Below are 26,426 nucleotides of genomic sequence, written 5' to 3'. Positions count from 1 at the left end.
CTTAAAGACTCAATCCTTAAAGATGATGTATTTCCTTTGAAGCACATGCAAACATAAGAAAGAAAGAAAGAGAGAGAGAGAGAGAGAGAGAGAGAGAGAAAGAAAGAAAGAAAGAAAGAAAGAAAGAAAGAAAGAAAGAAAGAAAGAAAGAAAGAAAGAAAGAAAGAAAGAAAGAAAGAAAGAAAGAAAGAAAGAAAGAAAGAAAGAGAAAGAAAGAGAAAGAGAGAAAGGGAAAGGGAAAGAGAAAGAAAGAGAGAAAGAGAGAAAGAGAGAAAGAGAGAAAGAGAGAAAGAGAAAGAGAGAAAGAGAGAAAGAGGTATAGTTAATCAATTATGATTCAAATCAGCTACTATATAAATGGTATTCAAAACTATTAGATCTTTCTGTAATATAAATGTTTAATTTTTATTTATTTCTAATAGTTCTTTTAGTTTTATCCAAGTTATCTTAGAAATTGACTTTTACATTAAAATAGAGAACAGACTCTGACAATAGGAAGTCTGATGGATTGAGGCATGATTTTTATAGGATGCCCTAAAATTGCATATGAAACCAGTAAGAATCAGAGAAAGATTTACATCTGTAAAAGAAAATGAAAATGTTAAACATTTGAAATTAAAAGAAATATAACAATAAAATTCAATTAAAGAATTCTATTTGAAAGGAATTGAAAACCTTGAAAGAACTGATGTTGTTTATTTTCAAGAAAATTATAGGCAGAGATAAAATGTTATAAAATTAAGAAGAAAGCAGCTTCAAAAATAATATACTAGGCATATGAAATGTGCTCAAAATAGTCTCATGATTCATGTAAATCATTGAAAAAAAAATTAGTTTCTATTTAAAATATCTCAGATAGTACAATGTAATCCATTTGTTGAATGCTGGTCTCACATAGCCTTTGCTATACTGTTCTTAACAGTGGTATTCCATGTTGACTTTAGTAGATTTATTCTGGTTTAATGTCTTTAAATTATAATCTGTCTCATTGTACTTCTTTAGTACAACTAAAGCTACTAAAGAAACAGTGCCCTTCTGCAAGTTACTGTGTTTATCTAGCATTTATTATGAATATTATGCATACCATTAACTGTTTTCCAAGTCTGAAATACGATCTTTATTTGAAAAATAATAATAATAATTAAAACAAACAAACAAACAAACAAACAAATAAAAACAGCTATGTTGTGTACATAAAATAGTTTTCTCATACAGGTATTGAACCAATTATATAAGATCAGTATTGGCATCCACACCATCTTTCCATATTTAACTAAATACTTCATCCTCATGCTACCTTAAAGGACCTTCCTGTACTAAAAAGAAAAAGAAAAAAAAATTGTTATAATTGTTATAATTAAGCATTTTTTTGCTAGATGCAAAAAGACTGTTTTCAATCAGCAGTAAATATGTTCCTTTATAGTTCATAAACATTAACTATTGTATTTTTAAAATATTCTGATGAATGTCATTTTCTGCAAGTTTATGAATCAAGGAACGTAATTATTATTTGAAAACAGACAGTATTTGTACAGAGTATGTTGGAAATAAAGCAGGACGTGCCAAAGAGAGTCTTCTTTCTCAGATACTATTTTTTTTATCCTTTTACCTTTCTTTACTGGTCATAGTTACAAAATGCTGTGGTTAGACAGGGAAGGTCATACAAGTAGTATTTTGTTTAATGCTCAGGGACATACGAAGTGGCAAAGCTGAATTTGAAAGCTGATAGGATTAGCAGTTTAAGCTTCTGTTTCTTGTGTGTTTTGAGTTGTGGTTGGTGGGGAGGGAATGGACATTACTTTTTGTGTTTTGTTGTTGTTTTTGTTTGGTTTTTGTTTTGTCTTCACTGGTAGAAAGTGTGTATGGTTCATTCGCTACTGTCATAGTGTCATATCTGACTTAATAAATACCCTGTTGTTGAGAGGTTTCAGAATGTGCAGGGCTCCATATCAGTTTCCTATTCTCTGTTCATGATATCATTGCTTCAGTCACAGATTCACAAGCCATATGACTAGAAAGAGTGTCAGAAGATCACTAAAATCATCCCATGTCCTGAATGAGGCTCACAAATATTTTTGCTATTTCTGTAAGGTGTTTGTCTAATCTCTTCTTAAACTTACTGTGGTTAAAGACTCCACAACTTCTCAGTCAGTATATTCAGTATGTTATACAAGTGGAAAGGTTTTCCTAATGTCTCACTGGAATTACCTTTGTTGAAATAAGCCCATTACAACTCCGTCATCCATGTGTATGAAGAAGAAAATATTCTTCTGTATTTGCAGCAGCCACTTAAACATTTAGAAATGGCTAAAGTTTTAGGTATCTCCATGCCCCACTTGCCTCTGAAGTCTCCTCTTTAGGTTGAGCATGCACTTTCAGGTGTCTCCTGTTGTATAGATCTGTGTGTAACAAGGATATGTGGAGAGAATAGTGAGACAGGAAATAATAGCAGGGTAGTCTTGGCAGAAAGAAATAGGCTGGATTTTCCCAAGTGACCTTAAAGAGTCAGAGTTTTTCCTCTCTTGAACATGAGATTGCAAAGACAGTCTTGGTTTATAATATATCTATATTGCATGCACATCAGTAATCTTTTGCTCTCATTTATTTTATGGATGAAGTTATGTATATTTGATTTAAGAAAAAGTTGAAAAAATAGAATATGATCTATATTTTAGCAAACATCTTTACACAACATTAAGTCTATCTCTTCATGATAATGGACAAAATGTGTTAAAAACATTGTTTTTCTCATCTCAAACCTGAAAAAGAAAAATATTACTGTATGTAATATGCTGTAGCATTTTTTTTTTGATGCTAATGTAGTTTTATCTATATTGGAAAATAATGAGAAAAAAGCTAGGATCATATAAAAAATCATGAACTATGCAAAAACTATGTGCATTTTCTGATGTGTTTAACATCAGAATCATGTTGAAGCAAAGGAAGAAGGCTATCCTTAAGAGGTACTAAAAGTCTTACAATAGCTGACCTTTCTGCAGAAAAGAGCAACTTACCTGTGATAGTCTGAATTATGTAATCTTCTTTGTTTTCCTCTGCTTGTATGGAAGATGTGACTGTTTTCAATATTTATTTAGGTTGTGAAAGACATCTCTATTGCACAGCATAGAAAAAAAAAGTGCTTTAATAATGTAAGCATAAGATAAGCATTGTGCAGCAAATAAAATTACCTACTGAAAAATTTATGGCTTCACTCTAAAAGCTGCACACACCTTTAAATCGCCTGTGAAAATAATGCCACTGTATAACTTCTGAGAAGAGACCACCACATGGTACCATTACATAGGTTTATAAGGTTGTTTATTTATAATACACGAGCAAAGCTTTTATTTAATAAACACTGCTGGAACATTACTCTTTTTAACAAATGTATGATAAGTGATCTTGCATTCTGCATGTTCTATCTACTTTAGGTTATTTAGAAAATACTAAGATGAGCCAACAAATTATAAGGAGCTTATTGTGATCAAAATGCTTTGATGCCTCTACACATATTTTGTCTACCTACTTTAATATTGGTTCACATTCTAAAAATTACATACCTAGAGTAAATTCCTGAAGAAAAAATGATTCTCGAAGAGTTGGCATAGTCACTGACACTCTTGAAGGATCCCTGAAGAAAAGCTAGCTGTCTTTGCCAAAGGATTGAGTAAAATAAATTGCACTGAGAATACATACATTTATATGTACACACACATAGACACATACATGGACTCTTCTCGTGTTTACTGAGATGATTTAAAGGGAAGCAAACCTCTTCATAAGTTATTGCTCAAAAGAGTAGAAATAGGAACTTTCCAGAAAAACAAATACTATAACTGAGTTTACCTTTCACTGGAAACACCTCTGTCAGAACTAACAAAATATATCTACTCTGTCAAAAATAATGTCTAAATATTCTATGGGCCTAATTGACCTAAAAATAAAGTTTGGGGGTGGGTTTTTTTGATTGTTTATTTGTGTTTGTTTGTTTGTTTATTTTAAATCACACTACTTAGTGATGTGCAATTATTGTGGATGCACATCTCCAGCTGAACAAGATCACCACCTGGTTTTCCTGAGTGCCCTTTTATTTTATACTGGAGGGAATTTTACAGCTTTCATCAACTAGTCTAGCTACTTATGGTTAACTCATTGAACCTAACAACTTAGAATGATACAATACTCTTCCAATTTTTAATTTAAACTTATCACCAGTGAGATGCTGCAAAGACACAATTCCAGATGTTATATTGACCATGTCAGCTTTTGTTGTCGGCTCCTGATAATCTTGATTTTACTCCCTTGACAAATTTCATAAATTTACACAGATATTTGTAAGGCAATAAAAGGGCAATATGAACATCTGAAATTCTATATCAAGATTTATAAATGACCACTATAAGTTTATTCTTTCAGTTATATAATAGGCTGTCCTAATATGTGTAGCTACCCATCTTATGAAAGAAGGATTTATTTTATTTTATTTTATTTTATTTTATTTTATTTTATTTTATTTTATTTTATTTTATTTTATTTTATTTTTTTTATTTTATTTTATTTTATTTTATTTTATTTTATTTTATTTTATTTTATTTTATTTTATTATTTTTTCATTACAAATACCATTCCTTCTAGAAGTAATGTGGTAGGAAAGTTGAATGGAATTCCTATATTTCCCATGTGGTTTACATACATGATGTTATAATTAGAAAACATCTTTTAGAAAATTAGTGTTGTTCAGCTCAGAAGATCTTTTACTAATATTTTTCTTAGTAATTTGGTTTCTAGAATGTACAAAAGCTCTTCTATGCCCTTTAATGAATTTAGCATCCAGTTGAAAAAATAGTGATTAATACATTAATAGCAATAAGATTAATAGGAATAAGCTTCTAAATTATGTAACTGTAGAGGAGCCAACAGAAAAACTCTACACAGGCTCCAAAGACTGAAAAAGATACTTATATTTTTAACTTGTATTTCATTTTATTTTAGTCTCAAATGTCCAACTGTTTATCCACAGAGATATTAAGAGGCTGTATTCCAGGTATTCCCCTTGTTGGAAGTTATCCAACTTTCATTTACCAAAAGAAAGAAACCTTGGGGGCTTTAGAGATATCAAAGAGAACAAACAACAGGTCTCCAACATGGTAAAACACAACATCAGAAATAATTATGGGTGTAACTTAGCCCTACAGACCAGTGAAGAAAGATCAAGGTGTAAAATATGTGCAAATGTGCAAAAATCACCACACGTCCTAATGTGTGAAGGAAGAAACCATCAATCTCAACCTCTTAATCTACTTGTTGAAGGACTCGGGATGCCAATACTAAACTGATGCTAAACAGTGATCTGCCAAGTTGACTGAAGAAGTGGATAGGCTTAACACCAGAAAAATGGGTATTTACTAAAAAGTTTATGTGTATTTTATTTTAAATGTATATAATAAGAAGTACAAGCACAGCTTCCACTGAGATAACAGTAATTTGTTAATAGTCTGGTTAAGGCTTTATGTGACATATTCCCTTTGCCCATGACATTTTAAGTATAACAAACTGGTAGAAATTCAAGGATATTTTCTATAAATTGGATGCAACAAATAAATTAATGAATTGGTGTTCCTCAGGGACTGGTGTCCCTCAGTCTGGTTTGGGTCTGGTACTGTTTAACATCTTTGTCGGTGACATGGGCCCTGGGACTGAATGCACCCTCAGCAGGTTTGCAGATGACACCAGGCTAAGAGGTGTGTTTGACACACTGGAGGGAAGGGGTGTTATCCAGAGGGACCTTAACAGGCTCAAAAGGTGGGCCTGTGTGAACAACAAGGCCAAGTGCAAGGTCCTGCACCTCAGCTGGGCAATCTCAAACATGAATTCAGACTGAGCAATGAGAGAATAGAGAGCAGCCCAGTGGACAAGGACTTGGCGTTGTTGGTATGAATAAAGTCCAAAAGTCCTTGGGTATGTGTATATGGGAGCTGAAAAATGTGAAAGGTAAGTAAGACTTGAGAAAGACTTGAGAAAAAGTGTTTTGTTCTATGCTTAAGAAACCATAATACCAAATTTTAGGAACAAGGTCAATTGGAATAATAAACAGCAATCTAGGTTTTGCAGAAAAATGAAAGCAGATATTTCAGCTATTTCAAATAAGTTTATATATAATAAAAGAGATGAAAGTTAACAAAAATGAATATATATTCCAGAATTTTTTTGAAATTTTTGAACAATCATAAATCAGGCAGAGTATTCTGTATCACTGAATTTTTAGGTGTGCTGAAGAATACAGATAGATTTTCATAAGTAATACTAAAAAGATAAAAGATAACTTGAAGTAGTAACCTGTCACTTTTTTTTCTTCAAAAAGTAGTCTTTAAAAATAATAATAAAAAAATAATAATTCTCTGATACTGTAAATAAGCTATATTGTAGGTGAAAGTTTGAAAACTAGGATGGAAGGCATCCCCTTAGGGCTTTAATTATATAATCAGTGTTGTGATATATTTGACAACAGAGATGAAATGACTTTGTGGCATTTGCTAAATTGTCAGATACTGTTATTGAAAGAACCAGTTCAAATTCATTAACTGTTTTATCAGTAGGATATTGAATTTTAATATTGTTGTATAACCATGGGTAGCCCTTTATCTGTTTCCCTCACCTAAATAATCTCTTAAAATCACATTTTCAGTTCCATGTGAAATTTAGTATTGATTTAAAATAGTTCAAATTAATTAATTAATGTAAATTGGAAAATAATTATGTTAAAACATTCTTTTAAAACTATATGCTTCTCATACTTATTTCATTAAAATAATATAGGAAGTCACTTCTGCAAAAAGCAACAAAATGAAATTTGATTATTATGTTTATTTTAAAAGCTAAACATTAATTTCACTGCTGGGTTACATTGTGTAGCAAGTCATCATTAAGTAATGCAGGAATAGGTGCAACATGAATCTGCTGCATGTCTGGACTCAAGATCATCAACTAATAACAAAATCCTGTAATTTTCAGTGACAATATTCAGGGTTGTGCCTTAGCCAAGATAATTTTAATAGTTACAATAGGAGTATAGAAAAAATAATAAAACAATATACGTTGTATATCGTAGAGCATAGAAGAATGTACCCTTATTACAAATTCAGACCTAGAAGATTGGATAGATGAAGCAGTCAAGTACAGTGAGTGATTATAGACTATATGTAATATAGAAAAAGAACAAAACCATTTTTTCTCAATAAAATTTTTTTATTAAGATTTTTTTAACGTAAATGTTGTTGGATAGACTTCATTGCAACTCATTGCTAAATAATTATATGATCAGATGATCTTAGTAGTTCTCTCTCCTTTATCTACATCTAGTACCTACTAGTGAATGCAGTTTCTTGATATTCTATCATGACAGACCATATGATTTAGGTTTAATATGAATCTGGAGTTCCTAAAGGACCTATTTTTAAGTTTTTATATGGCTATGTACACTGCCATATAAATAATCACTGGAAATTGAATTAATTTTCCTAGACGGAGAATTGATGCATACTTTGCTCATGCAATACAAACGTGTAGAATGAATATGGATTTTGCATACCTGCTTACATTATTTTCTGTAGAGTTCTGTAGAGTTCTTATTTTTATCTGTTTAATGTCCAAACAGTTATATTTCAGCTCTATGAATTGGCAAAACCTTTTGGATTATTTCAGGATGATATATACCATTGCTTTTTCAGAAAATGTTTTTCCTTTTTAGATTATCTGGTTTTTAGGGAAAACTGAATTATTGAATATCTCAGCTGAAGTTCTTGTGAATGTTTTTGCACTTTTATTCTGTTGTCTGCCTTTCATAGGTTAGTAGCATAGGCAAGCCTCCTGGCAGTGTTGTCAAATTTAATATATTCCATGTTAGATTAATAAATATTTAATTTATTTTCCCTTTCTTCAGGTTGCATTGCTTCACAATAAAGTAATTGTTTATTTTGCATTAAAATAATAGTCCCTCACTGAAGATTTGTTATGACCACTAAGCAGAACATTAAACCATCATATTTAATTTAAAAAAATAAAATCAAGCGCATATCACAGCTTTAACATGTATGTATCCAATCTAAATCAGACAAGCTGAAAATATACTTTGAAACTGAGTAGTTAGCACTTCCTTATTGTAATTAATATATTATAATTATTCCAACTAATATAAAATAATATTTAGATAACTAAATTCTGGAAAGATCCTGGTTTCTTTCATGTAACCTAGAAAAATGTTTCTCTGTATGCTGCTCACAGATATGAGAAGAACAAAATATTCCAGATTGCAGTTCTGAAATGCAATAACTGATATCTTGATGTATGTCTCATCATCTCATCATACATATGTGCAAGATGAAAAAGGGAAATAGTAAAAGATGGAGTATTTTGTCACCTTGTAACAGGAAAAATGTAATTAAGGAAACTCAAAAGCCTTCTGCTGGATCTGTGTTCTTGGTTTACTTCTGGGGATGAAGGCATCCAAAAATCTTATTTCCAAAGCTGAATTATCCTCCTGAAAGTCCCCTTGTATAAATTGGAGTTAAGGACAAATAATATGGACTGATGTAGATTTATAGCTTATCATTAATTAATCAGATTATATTATAAATTAATAATTTAATTAATCAGTTTAAATCAATTTCTAGTTTGGTCAAGTGAAAGCTAGATGATCAAGAATTATCAGAAGTGTGAATCAATGAGTTTGGGTTTTTTCAGGTGTAAAAGGTTAGAGTAAAATATTTAATGTCAAATTACCATAAAGTAAAATATTTATTTATTTTATATTAAGATAGGATTGTTAACTGAGGTTATAGAATTGGGATCTAACATCCTAAGAAAGCATTTTTCTTTCCTGGATGGATCATTCAGGCTTCCCATCTGAGTACACCCAAGCCCTTCTATAAATTTAGTAGTTGAAATTAGGTAAATTATGAAAGATTATTTATTTATTTATTTATTTATTCCTAACAGGTGATTTTTCTATTAGTGTTTCTCTGAAGCAAATTTTAGTCTTGATTTAAAATTCAGATTAACTTCTGACTTTTTTTTTTATTATTATTTTTATTAATTCCTTAGGCACATAATTATCATTTACATACATATAATTTTTCTGTAGGACAAGAATGTGCCACACCATGCCTATATTAAAATATTTATCTATTCTTTGTATTGTATAATTATTGATATATATTTATTTATTTTTCTTTTATTCAGTTACCAAGACCAGTGCAGGTTCCTTACAATTTTGCTATTTGTAAAGTAATACAAGGGTATTAAGACAGGCCTCTGTTTTTATCTACTTAATGAAAGGCTCTTTCCTGAATTATAAATGACAAAATATCAGAGAACTTAGGGAGAAAACAAACATTTCAGTTAATCATTGAATGTAAATCAAACACTTGCATATTTATGCAAAACTTACCAGAATTATCTAAACCTCATTATTAAATTATCTAATTATAAATTATCTAATTATCTAAATGGAGGACAGAATCAGAAAAAAACTCACATGGTGCTATGTTTTGGATTTGTGTTGCAAATGGTGTTGATAACACACCAATATTTTAGTTGTTTCTTCAGAGTGTTTAAACAGAGACGAGATCTTTTCTGTTTCTCACAGTGCCCCAAGAAGAGGGGACTCAGCCAGAACAGCTGACGCTAACTGGACAAAAGGATATCCCATAATATTGTGCTTAACAATAAGAGCTAGGAGAAAAAAGGAGGTGGGAGGGGGGACATTTGGAGTTATGTAGTCTGTCTTCCCAAGTAATTATTAGCTGTGTTGAAGGCCTAGATTCCTGGAAATGGCTGAACATCTGCTTGCCAATGGGAAGTAGTGAATGGACTCCTTATTTTGCTTTGCTTGAGCATGCAGCTTTTGCTTTACCTATTAAACAGTCTTTATCTCAACCCATGAGTTTTCTCACTTTTGTCCTCCTGATTCTCTACCTCACACCACTGTGGGGATTCTCTTATTAAATTTATATTAACAGATTAAGTCACTAAATGCTTTTTCCAGAATCTTACGTGTCAATTATAATTAACTTTTACTTCACTTCAGGTGCCATTTTACTTGTACTAGGGAATTTGACTCTACATATTATATGCCAAACAAACGTAGTTACTTTTTACTTTACCTTTTATTTAAAAAATGAAATGTATAAAAATATTTTAGATAATTATTTAGATTACTGGAGCTAACCGTGTTCACAACTCTGTAGCATGTAGTCAGACATTTTGTTTAAACTACTTTAGAACAGACCAGAACTACTATTGCTTAGCAACACTTACCACAAGGTTATTCCGATGTGTTGTTATTGAATAGAAGAACAGGGGGAAATGTCTGGATACTGAAGTCTGGATTCTCAAACAGGATTTTTAAGTCTTGTAATTGCATCTTTGCATGACACATTTAAAGAACTAAGAACTTTTAGGCACCTGAAAATAAAGATAGTCTTTTGATAGGTACTTGAAGAAGGTCATGGCTTAAGTACTTAATAAAAACAGATTTTTAAATCCACCAATTTGTGTTTGATATACACAAATATTTATCTAATTTTCTCATTAAAATAAGGGGAAATAAAATGGTATTAGAAAAACATTAAATTAGTGAGAATATATTCAATCCAAATAATCTGGAGTGTTATGGGATAGAAACATACTCCACTGATATTAGAATATTTTCTTTTGCAAGCACAGTTTATTAAACCTCTGATGAGAATGCTTTCTTAACTGCCTCCTTAGCTACTGGCTTTGTTAAGGTCATGTATTTCCCTGTCCTCTCTCAGTCTCTTTCCTTGTTTCAAGTTCACCAAATAACCATACTTAATCACATTATCCTTGCCTTTCAGTCCTTAATGTTTTGGCCCACGCCCTACCTGCCAGTCCATTCTGCATCATTAACTACTTCTGGTTTTTGTTTTTCAGCAGCAGATCCTAGCCTTTATCACAGATCCTAGCAGATCCTAGCCTTTATCACCCTCTCTCAAATCTATTTCCCCCCCCAAAAAAAAATTCTAATTCTTGTCCTCAAAGAGCATCTACAATATATATATATTATATATATATTTATTTATAAATATGCATATATATATTTTCAGCCAAGAGTCAGACTATCTCTAAAAGGAATCCTAAAATAGTGTGACATACAGAATCTGGTTTACTTAACACAACCTTATAACATATCAAAAGAAAGAACTATTATTCCATGTAACATAGAAGAAAAAGTCACAGACTTGAAGTGTCAATACTTCATGATACTCAGTGAAGAAGAAACAACAGCAGAATGGAAAAAAACATGCATTATGAAACTGTATTTGCAAAGGAGAGGCCTTGCAGAGAGATCTTGACAAATATGAAGGCTGGGCAATCACCAAAAATACAAAGTTTAACAAGAGCAAGTGCTGGATTCTGCACGTGGGATGGGGCAACCCCCAGTACAGACTGGGGGACAAGAGGCTGGAGAGCAACCCCATAGAAAGAAAACCAGAGGTTTTGGTTAGCAGTCAGTTGAACATGAGTCAACAGTGTGCCCTGGCAGCTCAGAGGGCCAACCGTACCCTGGGGTGCATCAGGCACAGCATGGCTAGCTGACTGAGAGAAGGGATTGTCGCACTCTGCTCTGATGTGGCCTCACCTCATTCAACATCTCCATTTCGGGGCACCACAGCATAAGAAGGACATTAAACTATTAGAGAGTGTCCAAAGGAGGACTACAAAAATGACTAAGGGTCTGGAGGGGAATATGTATGAGGAGTGGATGAAGGCACTTGGATTGTTCAGCTCAGAGTAGAGGAGGCGGACAGGAAGCCTCATGGCGGCATGCAGCTTCCTCATGAGGGGAGCGGAGGGGCAGGTGCTGAGCTCTGCTCTCTGGGGACACAACAGGACCCAAGGGAATGGCATGGAGCTGGGACAGGGACAGTTCAGGCTGGATGTCAGGAAAAGTTTCTTCACCGAGAGGGTGGTTGGTCACTGGAAATGGCTCCCTGGGGAAGTGGTCATGGCGAGCATGCTGGAGATCAAGAAGGGTTTGGACAATGGCCTCAGACTTGTGGTCTGACTTGGGGATGGTCCTGTGTGGAGCCAGGAGTTAGACTCAATGGTGCTTCTGGATCTCTTCCAACTCAGGATATTCTATGATCTTACGATTCTCTGATTCTATGAGAACTGATGTGTTATTTCATTTGTTCAAATGTTTAAGGATATGTGTCCATTCCTTTAAGAAACAATACTAAAAGTGCAAAAACAAACTATTCCCCTGCAGCAAGAAAAGATAACATGCATAATAAAATATCAAGATTAAATTACAGCTTTTCATTGATCACACAGGTGTAAAAGAGCGTTTTGATGTTGTGGAACTCGAGGCTGAGACTGGGAATGATAAGGCTGAGTCCCTGTGGGTTAGGATCGGCAGGAAGGCCAACAAGGCAAGCATTCTGGTGGGGGTCTGTTACAGACCGCCAAACCAGGATGAGGAGATGGATGAGGAATTCTACAGGCAGCTGACAAAAGTTGCAAAATCATCATCTCTTGTCCTCGTGGGGGACTTCAACTTCCCAGACATATCCTGGAAATGCAATATAGCTCAAAGGAAGCAGTCTAGGAGGTTTCCGGAGAGCGTGGAAGATAGTTTCCTGACACAGTTGGATAGTGAGCCTACCAGGGGCGGTGCCCCGCTGGACCTTCTCTTCACAAACATAGAAGGACTGGTGGGAGATGTGGTGGTCAGGAGCTGTCTTGGGCAGAGTGACCACGAAATGGTAGAGTTCTCTATTTTTGGCGAAGTCAGGAGGGGGACCAGTAAAACTGCTGTCTTGGACTTCCGGAGGGCTGACTTTGAGCTGTTCAGGACACTGGTTGGCAGAGTCCCTTGGGAGGCACTTCTGAAGGGCAGAGGAGTCCAGCAAGGCTGGGCACTCCTCAAGAAGGAAATCTTAAAGTCTCAGGAGTGGTCTGTCCCCACATGCCCGAAGACGAGCCAGCCCGGAAAAAGACCGGCCTGGCTGAACAGAGAGTTGTGGCTAGAGCTTAGGAAAAAAAAGAGGGTTTATGATCTTTGGAAAAGAGGGCGGGCAACTCAGGAGGACTATAAAGATGTTGTACGGATTTGTAGGGATGAAATTGGAAAGGCCAAAGCTCATCTGGAGCTCAATCTGTCTACTGCTGTTAAAGATAAGAGAAAATGTTTTTATAAATACATAAACACAAAAAGGAGGACAAAGGAGAATCTCCATCCTTTACTGGATGCGGGGGGAAACTTAGTGACGAGAGATGAGGAAAAGGCTGAGGTGCTTAATGCCTTCTTTGCCTCAGTCTTTAGCAGCAAGACCAGTTGTTCTCCGGATACCCGGTACCCTGAGCTGGTGAAAGGGGATGGGGAGCAGATTGTGGCCCTCATAATCCATGAGGAAATGGTTGGCAACCTGCTACAGCACTTAGATGTATGCAAGTCGATGGGACCAGATGGGATCCACCCGAGGGTGCTGAGAGAACTGGCGGAAGAGCTGGCTAAGCCGCTTTCCATCATTTATCAGCAGTCCTGGCTATCGGGGGAGGTCCGAGTCGACTGGCGGCTAGCAAGCATGACACCCATCTACAAGAAGGGCCAGAAGGTAGACCCGGGAAACTATAGGCCTGTTAGTTTGACCTCAGTGCCAGGGAAGCTCATGGAGCAGATTATCTTGAGTGTCATCACGCGGCACTTGCAGGGCAACCAGGCGATCAGGCCCAGTCAGCATGGGTTTATGAAAGGCAGGTCCTGCTTGACGAGCCTGATCTCCTTCTATGACCAAGTGACGCGCTTGGTGGATGAGGGAAAGGCTGTGGATGTGGTCTACCTTGACCTCAGTAAGGCTTTTGACACCGTTTCCCACAGCATTCTCCTCGAGAAACTGGCTGCTCTTGGCTTGGACTGGCATACGCTTTGTTGGATTAGAAACTGGCTGAATAGCTGGGCCCAAAGAGTCATGGTGAATGGATTTAAATCCAGTTGGAGGCTGGTCACTAGTGGAGTCCCCCAGGGCTCAGTACTAGGGCCAGTTCTCTTTAATATTTTTATCGATGATCTGAATGAGGGGATCGAGTGCACCCTCAGTAAATTTGCAGACAACACCAAGTTAGGTGCGAGTGTCGATCTGCTTGAGGGAAGGAAGGCTCTGCAGGGGGATCTGGATAGGCTGGAGCGATGGGCTGAGGTCAACTGCATGAAGTTCAACAAGGGTCCTGCACCTGGGGCGTAACAACCCCAAGCAGCGCTACAGGCTGGGAGAGGAGTGGTTAGAAAGCTGCCTGGCAGAGAAGGACCTGGGAGAATTGGTTGATAGTCAGCTGAATATGAGCCAGCAGTGTGCTCAGGTGGCCAGGAGGGCCAAGAGCATCCTGGCTTGTATCAGAAACGGTGTGGTCAGCAAGGCTAGGGAGGTGATTGTCCCCCTGTACTCGGCTCTGGTGAGGCCGCACCTCGAGTACTGTGTTCAGTTTTGGGCCCCTCGCTACAAGAAGGACATGGAGGTGCTTGAGAGAGTCCAGAGAAGGGCAACGAAGCTGGTGAGGGGTCTGGAGAACAAGTCTTATGAGGAGCAGCTGAGGGAGCTGGGATTGTTCAGCCTGGAGAAGAGGAGGCTCAGGGGCAACCGTATTGCACTCTAAATATACCTTAAAGGAGGCTGTAGCGAGGTGCGGGTTGGTCCACTCTCCCACGTGCCTGGTGAAAGGACGAGGGGAATGGGCTAAAGTTGCACCAAGGGAGGTTTAGGTTGGATAGTAGGAATAACTTGTTTACTGAAAGGGTTGTCAGGCGTTGGAATAGGCTGCCCAGGGAAGTGGTTGAGTCACCATCCCTGGAGGTCTTTAAAATACGTTTAGATGTAGAGCTTAGTGATATGGTTTAGTGGAGGACTTTAGTGTTAGGACAGAGATTGGACTCGGTGATCTTGGAGGTCTCTTCCAACCTAGTTGATTCTGTGATTAGAAAAACAAACAAACAAACAAACAAAAACAAACAAAAAAAAATCACAGCCCAGTTACTAGTATGTTCATTTTATCTATGCAAGCATATAGTTTTGTTTGGTTTGATTATTTTTTTCAAAGAGATTACATGACTTTTATCTTTTCATGAGTAACTCACTTCTGTGTTTTTGTTTGTTTGCTTGTTTGTTTTTGAGTGTTCCAAAAAATAAATCAGCTGTGAAAGAGAGCTGTTCATTTCACAGAGGGACCTTTCAGCTTCATTTGTGGAGTTCTGGAAGTTTAGTTTGCCAATTAAATTTGATGACACCAGGAGACATTACCTCTTAAAGTAATAAAGTCTTTAAAATTTGAATTTCTTTTCAGTTTTATAAAGTTATGGAAAGAAATATGGAGGTGTTCAAGACCATGTTAGATGAAGCCCTGAGCAACCTATCTAGTAGGTGGTGTCCCTGCCTATGGCAGGGGGGGTGGCACTAGATGATCCTTGAGGTCCCTTCCAACGCAGGTCATTCTTTGATTCTATGATTCTAAATTAGAGATTTTCAGTGCCCAGTGGGATGAAGGCCTAAGCAACCTGGTCTGAGCAGCAGGTTGGAGTGTCTGGCCTCAAGTTTCCTTTCAGTCTGTCTTTTTAATGATTATCTAGTTCCAAATGTTTAAAATTTTGTCCTTTCTTAACGTGAAAAGTGTTAGAACGTTCCAAGAATTATATTTTATGGTAAATCCAAAATTTTAATTATTAAATGTGCTCAACTTACAGGTATTTGGTATATGGTGGATAGTAACATGTATATGTACATATTTATAGTTGTTTATCACTTTTCTTGGATTACCTAATTTAGCTTAATTTAGAGTAATACAGTGAACATTCTGACATTTTGCCTTGAACTTGGAATGTCTTCAGCTTCTTGTCAGAGCCTCTCTGAGGCTCCAGCATTGTCTTATTGTGTTTAACAAGTAACACAAATGAACTACCCTGGTTCTCCAAATTGCAAAAGCTTTTCATTGTATGAAAAGTAGCAAGGTAATTTTAAAAATTCCAAAGGAACTGTAAATGATTTGTTGCTCTTTTTACCCCTTTGGGGAGTAGAGATTCACAATCATACTTACATATTTTTTTCTGCTTGTTCATCAATATTTGTTCTAACCACTTTTACTTCAAATGGACTGGACATTTTCAAGGAGTTGTCATTGTGAACAGACACATCCTGGCCTTGAACAGAGTGGTATGATCTCACTGACTGTCTAGGAAAATAGAATAAAAACCTATGACAAGATCTTATGCATAAGAGGAAGCTAGGAAAGGAAGGAAGCTAGGAAGGAAGGAAGGAAGGAAGGAAGGAAGGAAGGAAGGAAGGAAGGAAGGAAGGAAGGAAGGAAAAAACAAAAACAGCAAAACAAACAAACAAAAACCTACCAACCACAACAACAACAACAAAGAGCCAGGTCTGTGGTTCAGTATCAGCTGAAACAAATCAGGATGCAGGTTACTACATGATTCATGGTCCAAACTCCAAAGGAAATGCTAACAGTAACTCAGCAGGTGCCTGGTTTTGAGTCATTACAAGTATCATAGGGTGAATTAATTGTTTAAGTTATGACCAACGCATTCAGAATTGTATTCATCTGGTAAATGTGTGCAAGCAGCACAATTCTGCTGCCCTGCCTATAGTCCCTAATGATTTACAGAATGTCTCCTGAATTTTGCAGTCCCTAAATGCTGCTATGATGCAGCAGCTACTGTTCTTGAGGACAAAGTAAGAGTTTATCTTTCTGAATGACACATTCTTCCTACTGAGCTCAGATTTCATTACAAGAGTGATCTGTGGCCCTTCACAGCTTGCCAGCAAGAGTGGCAGAGTCTCTCATTTATGAGATGGTAATCCCTTTCTTCTTCAGAAAAATAGTCTTTTCTCTACTGTACTTCTCATAATGTACCATACACTTTTTCTCCAAAAGGAAAAGAATAGCTACACAGAGAAGCAGAAATTCCAGATATTTTATTTACAGACTTAATTGTATTCTGGTTTGATTTTGATAGGTAATATGCACATGCTTCCTTCATAAGCAAGGTTTATTCTGTTAGGTTTATTCTGGTAAGTTTTCTGGTAAAGGTTTATTCTGAGTAAACTTCTCAGTCTGTCATCTTCAAATTAAAGACTATCACATTTTAATAGTTTAATCTGTGAATTAATATTTAGCATTCCAATTTACAGGGCTGTTGAGAACTATGTATCAGCAAAAAACAGAGATAATTAAATGACCACAGAACCACTGATTTCCTCCTTTCCTTCTTTCCTAACTAGCTGGAGTAAAATTGAAATACAAAGATTACCTGCTTATATGGATGGCTGCATGTTGTCAAAAACATTCAGATTACACATTGGACTGCATCACGTACTCAGGAAGATGTTCATCTTAAAAAGTGAAAACAAAAAATGAAGTGAAAAGTGAAAACTTAATGAAGGAAATGAAGTAAAAAGTGAAGACTTAAAAAATGAAACCAAACCAAAGACTCACCACACCACTCCATCAAAACTCAAGAAAGTGGAACCACATTCTATATTATCCCATTTAGATTTGTGTCTCCATGCTTTTGGCAGCAGGGTGAAAGTTATTGTCAAGTGTCTAACAATTTTATATAGACCTTTTCTCCCTTCTCTAGCCAGACTAATCTGCAAACTGTTTTCCAACTCTTTCCTTATCTGGCTGGAGGCCAGATAAGCTCAATTTGTTCTTTCACTAAGATGCTTCTTGGTCTGCCTGTGAAAAGTCAAAGGAAAAATAACCTCTGTGAAGTCAGGGAAATCATTAATAGAGAGTATTGAAAATACTGTCTCACATCTCCTGATTTAACTTAAAATAATGCTGACTTTTTATAATAAAAAAACTGTGGGCTTTCCCAAGTTATGTGGAACAGATGTTGCCAACAGCATTAACATTATATCTGCTGAAGAATTCAGTGCAATTTAAACTGAATACTAAAATGAAGGTATTTGTGATTCTTGTACATTAATTAGAACTCACACAATGCTCTTAATGCAGGTTTGTGTGATGACTTTTCAATAAATAAATAAAAATACAATGGAAAGACAGTGTGAGTCTGATAGTAAATGTATTCTTACAAATAAATGTTACTTTTCTGTGGAAGGCAAAAACAAACAAACAAAAACAAAACAAAAAAAAAACCCTTCACACTCATCTAAACATGGACTTCATAACTTCTAACTAATCCTTCCATAAAACAGGGCAGTTTGTACTGTTCACAGGAGGTTGGTTGTTTTTGTTTGTTTTTTTGTTTCCTGTTATATGACAGCCATTGGTTGGCTGTAGTACACTTATGTAATATATGGATATTTCTCTTATACATTTAGAGGCTGAATAAGCACAAACTTCGTATATGTCCATGCTTGTTACTGAAGTCAAGCCAATGTAATACACTGCTTTGGGCTACTCTAAACTGTGGGTGGTCATATTTTTTTTTGCATAATGGTTTAATCTTGTGGTGTATATTTTTATCAGGCCACCAGTCTGTTTTCTTTATAACTTGTTGACACAGATGTTTAAGAAAAGGCTTAAATTATCTATGGACATTAAATCCCTATGGCTCACTAGAACAAGGCAATGATATTAATATGAAACCTCTTTGTCTGATAGGAAATGTAGATAATTTTCTTCAGGGCTACAACTGAAATGACACTTTAACTGCATTACTCTGAAAAACTGATACCTTTTTTTAGCACCATTAAGAGGGCCTTCTCAATGTAAAAAATATATTTTTTCTTTGCTCTAAAATGTTAGCATATATGTGTGTCTGGAGGTAGCAGTTGTTGCACTGCTCTCAGCAAGTTACCTCGGTGCAACAACCTGGATAATCTAAGGCAAACTAGAGACGATATTGGGAATCTCATTACTATATGTCCCTGACTTCTACTTTCCATTCAGGTCTAAAAAGGATGTCTGTGATACAGGTAGCCACCCAGCATGACAATTTAAAAGATGAACATGACTTCAAAGCGATCGTTGTCTGAAGAGGTGAACTCTTCAGGTACTCTGTTTGTGATTGTTTCCATCTCATTTAAACACTGGGAGATGCCATAGTCTTGTTAAGCATGCTATTTTCACTACTGCTTTGTGTCTTGACTGAAGGAATCAAAATATTCTGTTTTCACAGTTTGCCAGTTTACCCTTACTAGCACGTGTGTTTTGTCGTTGTTATTTTTGTTTGTTTTTGTTTCATTTGTTTTCTAAAGTTTAGCATCTGTCCTTCTTAAAAATTAAAGATGAATAATCCTATGATTCATCTGCAATCTTGGCATACAGTAGATTTTTATTCAGACTCGTCACTAAGCTTCAGACTCCTCAGTTTGGGAAGCCCTACTTGGCATTAAAACTACAGTTTAATACAAGTGTTGTGCTTGATGGCTTCTTGAAAATAGGATAGTGTGAAAACATAAGATCTTTTCTGAAATAATATACTACTGATGTCTTCAAGGTTAAAACATCTGCATTTTATATCTCTAAATTTTGTGCTCCAGACAGCAGCAAAAGGTGAAATGTTTCTGTGGATTTTTACTTTTAAGTATTTGATTATTTTCTAAAGATTTCACAAGATGAACTTAGTGTTCTTTCTTTCCTATTATCTACGATTGACTCCATGTCTAGAAAAGTTTAACTTTCCCTTTACCAAAACATTGACAAAATGCGTAAATAACATGATATGCCATATGCCATATGCTTGTCTGTGTCAAATACTGTCTGATAATTTTTGAACTTGTAACTCATTTCCAGAGGTTCATTTACATATCTCCCTGATGTACCTGCAGAAGCCCTTCTTGCTGCTTTTTATGCCCCCTTCCAGATTCAGCTGCAGGTGGGCTTTGACTTTCTAAACCTATCTCTGCACAGTTTGACAGTGGAACACTATTCTCTCCAGGATTATATTTCATAGGATTATTCCAAGCAGGCCCCCAGAGTCCTAAATTTGATCTCCCAAAAATCAAGGTTGTGATACTGCTTTTTCCCGCTGCCTTTTATCACACCCCCTTACAGGATACTGGACTTCACCTTCTTATGGTCACTGCAGCCAAGGTTGCCCCCAGGCTTCTTATTACCCACCAGTACTTCATTATATGTAAGTATCAGGTTCAGCAGAGCACCTCCCCTCATCATCTCCTTGATCATCTGTGCCAGGAAGTTGTCATCAGTGTACCCACCACAACACTACCCAGGGTGATCTGCCCACTAATCATTAACTTTAAACTCTCAAGTGACTCATAATTCAACCCAAAGCAGAACTCTATGCATTTCCACTGCTCTTTCACATAAGGTCAACTCTTCCTCCTTGCCTTATTCCCACTCTGTTCTTCCACGTAAGATCAGCTCCCGCTCCTTGCCTTCTTCCAACCCTGTTCTTCCTAAACACCTTATATCCTTTCAGTGCAGGACTCCAGTTGCGTTACCTGTCTCACCACATGTGAACCCAAAGAGACTGTATAACACAGATCTCCTTTTTGCTCCCCATGTTGGATACCTTTGTGGATTCTCTCATTTCCTTCAGAGAGGAAACCAGTCAACAGAGATTAAACCCCTACTCCAGATCAAAGCTCTGAAAGCCCTTGGAAAATCTGCTACAGTACTACTTTAATGCAATTTCACTTGTTGATATATAGATATCACCATTTCCAAAGGGACACCAATAGGAAAAGATAATATTTTTGGCCTGTTGAAGTGTCTCTTCATTCCTCCCATCTCTACGGAAAAGCTTTTGGAGAATACCTCTCCCTAGAAGAAAGTATGATCTCATGTGGCTTTGTGAATGACCAGTCGGTAGGATGTTAGGACATCTCTGTGTGTGTGTGCATGTGTGTGTGAATGTACAGTATGGTGAGTAGAAAAGACTATTTTACCTCTTGACCCTCCATGAGGAAAAGGATACACGTTCATCAAGAAAAAAGAAAAAATAAATAGAAAAACTGATTGCAAAGGGTGAATATTTTCTTCATAAAATTCTGAAAGATGATTTTGGTTTAGTTTTTTTTTTTTTTTTTTTCTCCAGATTTTTTCACAGTATGTAAATATTTTCCTTAGAAACTTTTGAAATCCCCAAATCTCTTACTTACTGGTGAAAAAAAAAAGAAAATACATTTATTTCTAAAAAATAGACACACATATAGAATCATAGAATGGCCTGGATTGGAAGGGACCTCAAAGATTATCTAGTTCCAACCCCCTGTCATAGGGAGGGATGCCACCCACTAGATCAGGTTGCTCTGGGCATCATCTAACCTGGTCATGAACACCTCCAGGGATGGGACATCCACAACCTCTCTGGGCAACCTGTTCCAGTGCCTCACCACCCTCTGAGTGAAGAATTTCCTTCTAACCTCTAAATCTCCCTCTTTTAGTTTAAAACCATTCCCCCTTGTCTGATCATAATCTACATGAGTAAAGAGTCCTTAATCCTTTTTATAAGTCCCCTTTAAGTATTGAAAGGCTGCAATGAGGTCACCCCAGAGCCTCTCAGGCTGAACATCCCCAGCTGTCTCAGCCTGTCTTCATAGGAGAGGTGCTCCAGCCCCTTGATCATCTTTGTGGCCCTCCTCTGGACCTGCTCTAACAGCTCCACATCCTTCTTCCACTAGGGGCCCCAGACCTGGACACAGCACTCCAAGTGGGACCTCACAAGGGCGGAGCAGAGGGGGACAATCACCTCCCTCAATCTGCTGGCCACTCCTTTTTTTTAATGCAGCCCAGTATGCAGTTGGCCTTCTGGGCTGCAAGCGCACACTATGAGCACTGCATTTATATACAAATAAAGACTCAAGTGAGGTGTGAAATTTAGCACCCGTAATTAAACTTTGTTTCCTTAGTGTTCTTCCAGGACTTCAATTTAATTTAAACATTTCTTTGACAAGACTAGCTTCAGCTAGTTCCTCGAATGTCTTTCTGTCTTCTGAATTAATTCCATCTGCTTTTTTTTTCTGTTTAAGGCTAATCTTTTCACCTGATTTCCACCTTGAAATAGTAAAATACTTGCATTTATAAAAAATATTTATTCGTGATTTAAACTATTTAATTCAGGTAGGCTTATTTAATTTCTACCATATTACCTATTACTTTTTGGTCTGAGGACTTTCATCAAAGTCTGCGTATTCCAATCAATTGTCTGTACTTGCTAGCTAAAAAAGTTGGTGTTGTGTTTGTTTGTTTGTTTTATGCTACAGTTAATATATATACATACGTAAATATATATGTGGCTAAAATTCCCAGAAATTGTTACAGATTGATTTTCTTATCTTAGAATCAGTGTATTCTTGGTGACAAAAATGTCGTCAATTTACTGTACCATTTATTCTATGGAATATTTGACCCTTCCCTGTCCTTTAATTACTCTCCTTTGTAGAGTTTGACATTCTCTGCCATGCCTAGCATAAATTTCCAGATGATAGGGGCAAAAGCCAATCATTTATCTACACAATATGTGTGCTTGAATACAGGAAAACACTATGTTTTGACAACATCATTTGTACTAAGAACTGTTTTTCCATACATTTTTTCTCTGAAGCCAACAGAACTGTTCAGAATACAGTACAATACAATCTGGCTGGGGAAAATAAAAAGAAGAAATTAATTTATTTTTTATTTTTTTCTCAAACTGGGACACGTTATACTTACATATTCCTATGTACTTTCATCAAGATATATAAAAAATACACTTTAGCCATCTAAAACAATGTATTTAATATTCCTCTTTCACTTTCAAACAAACAGTTAGCTCTTTACTACAGAGACTCTTGCTTAATATATAGAGAGCTGTGAAGCCTTATGGCTCATAATTATCGCCTATATAATGGCATTGTAAAAACAAAATTGCTTTCTGTAAGGAAAATTTCACTGTACTCTCTCTAAGATCCATGTATTCCTATCAACACCTACGTACTCGTACAGCTACAACACGCTTACAGATCTTCCAAATTAGCATTACTTTCACTAGCCTATTACTTTTCTAACTAAAATATTTTTTTCCAACTTTTCTGAAATAATTTTCATAGGTTTAGATTGATTTTTTTCTCTTTGTTACAAACATTTATCATTTAAATTCTTAGTATTAATTCTTCTTCTAATTCTGAGTAGCCTATCTTTAAAATATCAAGGAAAAGCAAACAGAAAGGTTTTCCTAATTTTAAATCTAATCTGCTTCACATTGACCGACTATCCATTTTATTTTCACTACTGCAACACATTGCTAATGATAACTTTGTCTACTTTTCCTTGAATTTATAAAGCTTACAGCTTAAATAAAGGTAATTTGTCTAATGCTGTGAAATATAATTCAGTGCATCATTTGAAGTACAACTGTGTGGGTCATTCTATGTTTGCTGTTTATAGCAAAGCAGTTTATGAGTGTACATGAAGCTTGAGTTTCTTCACTGGTTTCTTAATCGTTGTTTACCCCTCAGTACAGTATTTAATAGTTCCCAGATTCATTATTCCCTTTGTCATTGTTGGAACTTTGTCAATGAAGGGACTTTAATTTACTTCGACATACTCTACATAATAAAGTATATTTTTATGACAGTACTCCCATAATCTCAATTTCTCAATTTCTAGTACTCTTTCTCGTGATATTGTGTACCATCAATTTCTAGGTGCAATACTAGTATCAATTTTTATTTCTGTAAACAATTTGCAACCATCCAACAGATCAAAAGGTTTTACTGACTTTACCATTACTGTTCTAATAAAAATAAGGTGCATTTGAAAAATGTTGATCACAAAAACATGTGCACTTTATTCCTACGCAGAAACAGCAGTAAATATTAATTTGAACTATTCTGTAAATACAACAATCAATTCTTTTTCTCTGTCTCTCTTGCAGTTGCAGTTAATTAGCATCATTTCCTGAATTTCTGTTACACTGGAACTGTCCAGAACAGACTGATAAAAAAATTATTTATGTATGTGTAAATCTCTGGCCATTAAGTTAATTTTGCAACCAGTCATTTTCTGTTGGACAACTACACTGTTTTTATAGAGGTATAAACAGTATATATGTATATATACATATATATATATATATTTTTTTTTTTTTCCTCTTGGATTGAAATAAATACCAGCAGGAATTTACTTTACATGTGTACATTTTTCTTTATTTCTTTGGTTACTGAATCTGGATTTAGATGGCTAATATTTTATCTTGAATACCATATACAGATATTTTAAAAGTAAGTTTAGTTCATTTCACATAGACCATGCAAAGTTCCCAGAGATTAGGCAATCAAAGGGAGACTCCAGCTAGTCATTGTCTGTCCTCATTAGCTTTCCAGTTATATGATCTCCACATTCACTGTGCCATGCAAAGATGAGGGTCAAACCTGTCTTCCCCTCAATTACATGGCATTTTAAAGGTTTTTTAAAAAGGATGTCAATAGTTTTACACTTGAGGAAACAAAAAGCTGAGAGTGCAAGCTGACCTATATGTCCTTACCCGGATTTTTGACAGTAATTTGGAGATTGTTTCTTAGCTTCCCTCAGAAAAGCATCCACCTATGACAAAACCAATGACAGTGCAATTCAGACAGGGTTGATGAAACAGTAAAAGATGGTCTTGCAACAAGATAACTGCAACAGAAAATTCACTGTTATACGAGAATCATGTAGCAACAGAGAAAATAAAATAAAATACTGCTCTCAACAAATACATTCTTCCTCACAAAATACAAGAAATTCAAATTTCTTCCTCATTTTACAGGTTAATAAATTAAACATTATCTCTGATCTGAAACACACAAGAGTAAAACTGGGGTAAACTCACTCACTTCAGTTGATATACTCCAAATTTCACTGTTATAAATGATGTCAGCAACTTACTCTCTGACATTAAAATTGAGTTATTTAAAATGAGTTGGACAGCTATCTTATGCTTCGTCAAAATTATTTAAAACTACAATAACAACAAAAACAGAATAAATTAAATACATATCTTCAAAGTTTTCCAGCCTTTTTCAGACAGAGGACTGACCTTCAATCCTTGGATATAAAAATCAAGTTTTTGACAATTATATTTTAGTTGAACAGGTGGAGGTACATTTACCACAGCTGAAGATCTTTGGAATATGTCTACAAAAAATAAGGCTTCCAATAAAACTTTTAAAGTTATTAGAATGAGTGATTACAAACAAAAAATTAGAACGAAGAATGGAGTGTCTCACAAAACAGTTTCTCTCTTCGTGGATGGTACTTATGTACGATTTTTAAACTTCTTTACAGTTACTGTCTACTCTTTATTTCTCAACCATTGCAAGAAATGAGGCATACAGATTTTCTTTGTACTTTCTGGTGCAATTTGACTTTTTCTCAGTCATTTTACCACCTTTGTCACTCAAAATTTTCATAGCTTCTTACACAACAAATGAGCCATTAAAGAAAAAAGAAACAAACAAAAAATCTTTTTTTTTTCTTTTTCAAGATTTAGCACTTCAATTTTTCAAAAATTAAACTGGAAAGCTAATGATGGGAAAGGTAAGTCTCAGGATTCATTCCTTCTGCTGCATGCATTGGCAAAACAGCAGATAAAATTGAAATTAACAGTTATAATATTCTTTTCCTCAACCATTAAAATCATGGAATCACAGAATTGGTGAGGTTGGCAGGTTGGCAGGGAGCTTAGAAGGTCATCTGGTGCAAACTCACTGCTCATGCTGTGTTACCTACAGCAGGTTGGCGAGGGTCATGTCCAGGTTAGTTCTAAATATTTCCAAGGACAGATAATACACAAACTCACTGGGAAAACTGTGCTAGTGCTCAGTCATCCTCACAAAAAAAAAAAAAAGGCAAAAAAAAAAAAGCACGTGGTTCCTGATGTTCAGACAGCACATCTTGCATTGCAGTTTGTGTCCATTGCCTCTTGTCCTCCACTGGGCACCAGTGAATAAAAGCCTGGCTGCGTCGTCTTTGCACCCTCCCTACAGATATGTATAAGATCACCCTGAATCTTCTCTTCTTCAGGCTGAACAGTCCCAGCTCTCTTGGCCTTTTCTCACAGGAGAGATGCTCCAGTCCCTTAATGATCTGGGACTTGACTGTGCTCTCTTAGTTATGTTCATGTCTCTGAGGAGTCTAGAGCTGGATGTGGATGGACCACTCCAGTATTGGTCTCAGCAGTTCTGAGTACAGGGAAGTGATCACCTGCCTCAATCTGCTGGCAATACTTCTATTAATGCAGCCCAAGATAAAATTCATTGTAAAATATCAAAGAAAAAAATCTATTATATATAAATTTACTGCTAAAAAGACACAGACACACACACAGACACACACACAAAATCTAAACAAAGCACCTTAATTTTATACTTGAAAAAAATTCTTTTCACAAAAATCTCTTCAGGTAAAACCTGCCCACCATCTTTATAGAGAGCAGGCAAGAAAAT

At 35.8% G+C, this 26,426-nt stretch overlaps 1 long non-coding RNA gene across 1 annotated transcript; it reads right to left on the bottom strand.

Moving 5' to 3' along the window:
* Positions 1 to 15,938: 15,938 nt before the first annotated feature.
* Positions 15,939 to 24,692, bottom strand: LOC125183748 (uncharacterized). Its single transcript, XR_010828972.1, has 3 exons — positions 24,485 to 24,692; positions 17,330 to 17,411; positions 15,939 to 16,239 (listed from the first exon to the last, which is right to left on the bottom strand). It is a non-coding gene; the product is annotated as an uncharacterized lncRNA (long non-coding RNA).
* Between the last annotated feature and the right edge of the window lie 1,734 nt (positions 24,693 to 26,426).

The sequence above is a fragment of the Anser cygnoides genome, chromosome 2 (assembly GCF_040182565.1).
Source record: "Anser cygnoides isolate HZ-2024a breed goose chromosome 2, Taihu_goose_T2T_genome, whole genome shotgun sequence".
In the NCBI taxonomy this organism is placed as follows: domain Eukaryota; kingdom Metazoa; phylum Chordata; class Aves; order Anseriformes; family Anatidae; genus Anser; species Anser cygnoides.
This window is presented reverse-complemented; position numbering and strand designations above follow the sequence as displayed.